The sequence below is a fragment of the Eptesicus fuscus genome, chromosome 15 (assembly GCF_027574615.1).
Source record: "Eptesicus fuscus isolate TK198812 chromosome 15, DD_ASM_mEF_20220401, whole genome shotgun sequence".
Taxonomy (NCBI): domain Eukaryota; kingdom Metazoa; phylum Chordata; class Mammalia; order Chiroptera; family Vespertilionidae; genus Eptesicus; species Eptesicus fuscus.
Window position 1 is genome coordinate 53,691,369 of NC_072487.1, and position 7,193 is coordinate 53,698,561.

Sequence of the window (7,193 nt, forward strand, 5' to 3'; positions counted from 1 at the left end):
TCAGGGAGCCATGGGCATTTGTATTAATTCCGTGTACATCTTTTGCATGCTTGTTGGTGGGCCTAGCAATAAACCAAAATTTAAACAAACTTAGGTAAAACTGGTGCAGGCGTGGTGTTTGACATAGCCCACGGCTCTTCCTCGTTCTTTTTCCGCTTCCCCCCCTCCTCCTTCTCCTTCTCTTCTTTTCTTCTAGCTGCTCTTCCTCCAGACCCTCCTCTCCTTCCACGCTCCCACTACTCTCTTCTGTTCTGTACAACACAAATATTCCTGGGCTATTGTGTGTGCAAACAGAATGTACAAAGAAACACAACCCTCCAATGAAAGTTTTTTTTGAAAGTAATTCTGATTTTTACACGTTTTTCCAAGTTGTGGGTTGAATTGTGTCCCCCAAAATTTATATGTTGAAGGCCTAACCCCTAGCACCTCAGATGGGACCTTATTTGGAGATAGGGTCTTTACAGTACAGGGGTCATCAAGTTAAATTGAGATCATTAGCATGGTCCCGCACCTGCTATGACTTATGTCTTTATGAGCAGGGGAAATTTGGACACAAAGCATCATGTAAACTTGAAGACATCCATCTACGAACCAAGTAGGGAGGCCTGGAACAGTTCTTTTCCTCGCATCTCTCAGAAGGAACCAAACCTGCCAGCACCTTTGACTTTGGACGTCTGGCCTCCAAAACTGGGAGACCACGCATTTCTGTTGCTGAAGCCGCCCCATTTGTGGTACTTTGTCACGGCAGCCCTAGCAAGACAACATGCACATATATCAAAGGGGAAGCCAATCCACAACCCTCAGCAATGCTTTTAGAAACCCCCTTTCCGTCTTCCTTGTTCATGTCTGTGACTCTGGAACTTCTTGATCTCTAAACTCCAAAAATCCTTCCCCCGCTACTAGCCTGCATGGTTTTTATTCTTCTATCACCTCCCCTCGAGGAGAAATCAAAATATGGAACTTCTCAGACTACACCTGTGTCTTTTCCCCCTCATGATCCGATTGTGTATCCTTTCACTATCCGATTGTGTATCCTTTCACTTAATAAACCTTAGCTGTGCGTACAACTGTGTGCTGAATTCCCTAAGTCCGTGGTCGGCAAACTGCGGTTCGCGAGCCACATGCGGCTCTTTGGCCCCTTGAGTGTGGCTCTTCCACAAAATACCACGGCCTGGGCGAGTCTATTTTGAAGAAGTGGCGTTAGAAGAAGTTTAAGTTTAAAAAATTTGGCTCTCAAAAGAAATTTCCATCGTTGTCCTGTTGATATTTGGCTCTGTTGACTAATGAGTTTGCCGACCACTGCCCTAAGTCATTCCAGAAAATCTGTGGACCCCTGAAATACTCACCATGTATTATTTTAAGGTACTGTTACATTGTGTTTGTTAATATTTTATGTTTTCTTTGTCAATATTCTTCAGTTCAGCTCCTATTTATCAACTCCCATTTACTTCATGGACACTGTTCCAACGATACTGACACACAACAGCTTCTTTTATCTTTTGAGGTTCCCCTGCCATTCATTTTACCTGAGGCCCACAGAGATGGAGTGGCTCCTCCAAAGCCACGGAGCTGCTGACTGCATAGCGAGCGGGGAGCCAGGGCCATCTGCCTCCACCCGAGGGTGACCGACCACCTCCATTGGCCCTTGACTGAGGGCTTCGCTGGGACATGGCACTCTGAGTGCTAAAACCCGCATGGTCCGGGGCCAACGGGGACAGTTGGCCACTCTACTCCAAGTCTACAGCTTTTTTTAATACTTCATCTGACGGGATGCTTCTGTTTTCTTAAAGGAGAGCGGGTCCCCATTAGGAGTTGGGCATATTTAGACCTAAATTGGAAGAGCTCAGACACCTGGTCTCTCAAGAACAGTTTCCAAGTTCCCTTCCTTAGTGCCGGACTCTCTGCACCTCCCGCTCTGCTGGTGGCTCTTCCCCTTCACACCCTCTGCTCTCCCTGCTCTGCTCACCACATTTTTCAGCGTTACTGGTTTTAATTTCCTTTACCATCCCCTTTGCAAAAAACTTCTCTCCTGATTTAATTATTATTTCTCTTAATTCAATTTCCTGCTCTTGATTGTCGTTAAGCTCCTAAAGTTGTTTCTCTGAAGAATTTCACGGCCAGGCCCGGTGCTTAGAGATTAATTGTCGTCATTTTGCCTTCAAACACAGGTACTTTCTTACTTCTCTTTAATTATCCCTGGAAGAAAGGAAAGTAACCATCCTTCTTCCAGGGCCTCTCTGAGGACGAACACCGCTGGGGGCTGCCTGTGGAGAGAGAGAGAGCCAAGTCTCTGACATTTCTCTTCCACCTTCTGCTGTCTTTAATCTCAGAATCTGAGAGTCGCCGGACAAACCCAGGCTCCGCAGGAGGGCTCAGGCCATGCCCAGGGAGGGGACTTGCAGGCAGCAGCCCAGGCTTGAGGGTGGAGGGTTCTCTGCCAGGAGGGCTGTGGGATGGTGAGGAGGGGCAGCAGGAGCTGGCTCTGGCCTCACGCATCCCACCCAGCCTGGGTCTCTCAGAGGAACCAAGGCTGTAGCCCAAAGGAACGGAAATGCTTTGGGCTAGGATTTCCCTCCCCTGGACTGTCCACTTCGGGAAACCAGAGCTTCAGTGTTCTCCCCTCGCTGTCCTTGTCCAGTTCTCAGTACAGCAGCCCTTTGACCTTTAACCCTTTGCACTCGCTTGCTTTTTTCTCGATTCCTTTATTCCACTCGGGATTTAGTTTTTTAAATACCCCAGATTTTACAAAGCGCGGCAGTAGAATAAAAAACTGGAGTTTCTTTTCATACAAACTTATTTATTTGGATTTTTTTTATATTTCAAATTATTGATACATTCAAAGAGTAATTTTAATCTCGACATCTGAGTGCAAAAGGTTAAGAGACTGCTTCCCCCACCCCCGCCAGTCTCACACGCTCTGTTTTCCCCAGCTCCGTTACCCTGATCTCTGTCTCTGCATAGAAGCCTTGAGAGCTGAACGGTTGCCAGAGGAAGAGGGACAGTCCCAGGTGGGGCTCCGGACCGGTTCCTGTGTGATCCAGTTGCTGCAGCCCTGCCCCTGGGTGAGTGAAGCGCCCTGAGAGCAGAGAGCACAGATCCTGGGGTCCGAGGCCCAGCCTGGCACTTAGGAGTGCGGTGACACCTTTGCTCAGCTGCCTGAGCCTCCGTTCCACTGTCTGCCACACTCGGGCATAGTACCGCGTGAAAGGGGCGAAAAGCTGACTTTTATTTATTTATTTTTTTCAGGGTTAAATGAAGGTTCAGTAAAGTATTCAACACAGGGCCTGGCATGTGATCAACTTAAATGACAAGACCTAATATTCATAACAAGTAAAGGAAGCATTTGGTCCTATATGTCCTAGGAGCCCCAACTTTGAGGACTGAAAGGAAAACTGAAGTCTTTAGGCCACCCTCCACCGCCCCCCCCCCCCATTTGAATAGGAAATCCTTCACCTGGTCTCACACTCTGCTTGGATACCTCCAGCGATGGGGAGCTCACTGCTCTTTGGAAATCTCTGCCTTCTTGGGGCCTCTCTATGGATGTAGGAGCTCTGCTGACAGGCCTGCTGTATTTAAACTGCTTTCCACTTGCGGAGAACAGGAAGGCTTTCCCTACCCAACTGCACTAATGCAGGCGGCCAGAGAACAGGGCCAAATCATCGTTTGGAGGGTAATTCAGCAAGTAACTCAATGGCACACTCGTAGGTGAGGGCTCCAGTCTCTTCTCTGTCCTTACCCAGCCTGGGAGTCTAGTCCAGCGGAAGACAAGGTCCTGAGGATGAGGAGGAGCCCAGCTCATCCAGGCGTATTTTAGATAAGGCCTCCCTGGTCCCAAAGGAACCTCTGAAATCACCCCTCCCTGCGTTCACAGGGACTCATAAATGGTCCCATCTATCCCTGGTTATTCATACGCATTAACTGCCAGAACAAAGAGCTTAGTGCTCAGGAGGGACTCCGTCCCCATCACTCCGGGGCTGCGTGGCTGCATTTATGATGAGAAGGCCCTGGGGTGTTTAACCAACTGCCTGACTTGTCTAATAAAATCCTCCCCTGGCCTGCCCATGTTACCAGCTTCAGCCACACACTCTTGATTGGGACAGTACCGGAATGTATTTTAAATTCCCATTGTGCCTGTTTCGTTTTTACTTAAAGGAAATGATTTTCAAGGTGTAAAGCAGATTTGTCCATGCAAACGTACCTTCGGACCTGTATGTGAGGAGCTAGAATGTGCTGTCACGTGTATGAGGACAGTGAGGCGATGCTTGAGGAGAGCGCAGGGTAGGGATGAGTGCCTGTGCATTCACGGCTCATCTAACTGCAGATCCACGCTGTGCTCCCAAGAGCTGTGCTTTATGAAACAGTGGATTCCCATTGTTATGTAGCGTACATTTATGTAAAGCTGCGTTTATTTCCATTTAGAGCTTAATAGAGGTAATCTTACTTTATTAAAAAAAATATTTATGCCCAGCTGGTGTGGCTCAGTGGTTGAGCATCAACCCATGAACCAAGAAGTCACTGGTTCGATTCCTGGTCAGGGCACATGCTGGGGGTTGTGAGCTCGGTCCCCAGTAGGGGGCCTCCAGGAGGCAGAGGATTGATGATGTTTCTCTCTCTCCAATTCTCTTCCTCTCTCTAAAAATCAATAAAAATTTATTATTTTTTAAAATATATTTTTTAATTGATTTTTTACAGAGAGGAAGGGAGAGGGATAGAAAGTCAGAAACATCGATAAGAGAGAAACATTGATCAGCTGCCTCCTGCACACCCCCTACTGGGAATGTGCCCGCAACCAAGGTACATGCCCTTGACCGGAATCGAACCTGGGACCTTTCAGTTCGCAGGCCGACGCTCTATCCCCTGAGCCAAACTGGTTAGGGCAATCAATAAAAATTTAAAAAAATTTTCATTAAAACAGTCTGTCACACTGCTGAAGGGAGGGAGCTGGAGTTAAAGAACTGGCTGCATCTCTCATCTGTTGTCTTCATTATCAGTGTCTGAAAGTGGAAGGGGCAGCAGAGAGATTGATTTCCCCGCTGGTATGAAGTTTACCACCCTCCTTAGGAGGCAGAAGCGGTTACAGTTGCCTTTTATTTTCCCATTACTACACCCAAGGATTGTTGTGAGAATTAACAGAGATGAGAAAGCATGTTATAAACTATAGAATGCTATTCAATGACAGAAATGATCGTTTATCATTATTATGAGTGTTGTCATGTCTCCTAAAGCTGAGAGAGAAAAGGAGGAAGGAGGGGGACAGAGAGAGAGAGAGAGAGAGAGAGAGAGAGAGAGGGAAATAGAGTGAGAAGAAGGAGGGTGGGGTGGGGGAGAGAGAAGAAAGGAGGGAGGGAGAAGAGTGGAGGCCCTTTTAACATCAAAGGTAGAACAAAATTACATTGACATAATTGGATGCCATGACTGACCGAAAGGCACACACAGCCTCTGGGAGCCAGCATCACCGCTCTTTACTCAGGTTCCTCTGACTTTAAAAACAGCTCCCTTATTTCAAAACAATGTATATATACACACACACACATATATATATATATTGATGACTATGTGAAGCATGGAAAGGCACAACAAAGTTTATTTTTTTAAAAAACGGCTTTATTGATGTATATTTTACATACAATAAACTTCCAAATTTAAAGTTGTATAAATTGATACATTTTGACATAACTATACACATGCGAAACCAACCACATAATGAACATACATATCTGTCACCCCCACAAGTTAACTCCTGCTCCCTCCCTTGGGCCCCCTCCCTGCCCCCGCTCCCCAGGAATCACTGATCTGCTTTCTGCTTAATTAATGTAAAATATCGATCTGCATTTTCTTGAACTTTATACAAATGGCATAGAAAATTTCACATGTCATGCATGTTCTCTCTTTTTGCCTGACTTCTTTCACTCCTGATTTATTATCATAATAAATAATAATTTGGAAAAGGAAAAACCCCAAATTACCAAGAAGTGTGATTAATGATGTAACATAGACTCGCCAGGATTGAGAACAGTTAATATTTAATCATATTTTCTTTAGCTTTTCTCCTATTTTTTTTTAGTAATGTGATTTATACAAAGAGAAAAGTTTTAAAAATTATACATTGGAATGGGTAATTATAAAGCAAACCTTGTATAACCACCACCCAGGTCAAGAACTGGAGCCTTGCAAACACCTGTAATCTCCTAGGGTCCCCTCCCTGACCACGCCCCTTCGTTCCCCATGCCGGGTCAGCCCTGTTCTCACTTTGGGGAGAATCATTTTCTTGCCTTTCTTTTTGTTTTATGACCTCGTATGATGGAGTTAAGTCACCTGTTTGTGAATTTTATAGGAATGAAATCATATTGTATGTCTTCTGTGACCAGCATGTTTTACTGTTCCGTGTGTGAGATCAGCCGTGTTGGGCCATGTGGCGATGGTGTGTTCATTTGGATGGCTGAGGAGTGTTTGATTGTATGAACACACTGCAGTGTGGCGCACCCTTCCTGCCAGTTCCCTGACCCCCACCCTGTGTCCACAGAAAGCTAATCCCATGAAGAGCCACATGTGCAAATCATAAATATTGACACCAGCATCTGCCCTCCCTTCCTTTCTGCTTCTGTTGTTGTTGTGGTCTCAGACTGGAGGGTAAGTCAGTCCCTGTTACCCCATCATGGCTAGAAGCAGAAGTCCCCACATTCTGTTTTTGGTTCCAAATTTAAATGGTCTATTTAGGGAGGTTTCTGTGGTGAGGGCAAAGAGGGGCCAGGTTAGCTTTCCCAGTTTCAAGATGCAAGGGCTCCCTCTTCCGTCGTTACCAAAGAGAACTCAAAATGTGGCCTCTCTGTGCATTCCCGTGGTGTCTTAGGTTAAGCTTTCTGCCTCCAGACTGGTTCCTAGAGCTCCACAGGCCTTCCCTTCCACGGTGGATGGGCACAGCTCTTTAAAAACAGAGAAAACAGAGCCTGTGTTGAAGGGGAAGTCCATCGGTGAAATGGCAGGGCCGGGGGAGATGCCAGGGCAGACCAGGGCTGGGGTGGAAACACAGGCTGAGGCCAAGTAGACGAAGACGTGAAAGCTGGGGCAGAGCATAAGGCCATGTGTGAGCCGTGTTTAAGGAAAAGCCCACTTGTTTGCGTGGTCCACAGCTGGGGCAGGGGCAGGGGCAGGGGCTGGGGCTGGGGCAGGAACATTGTAAGTTTGCCAAAATA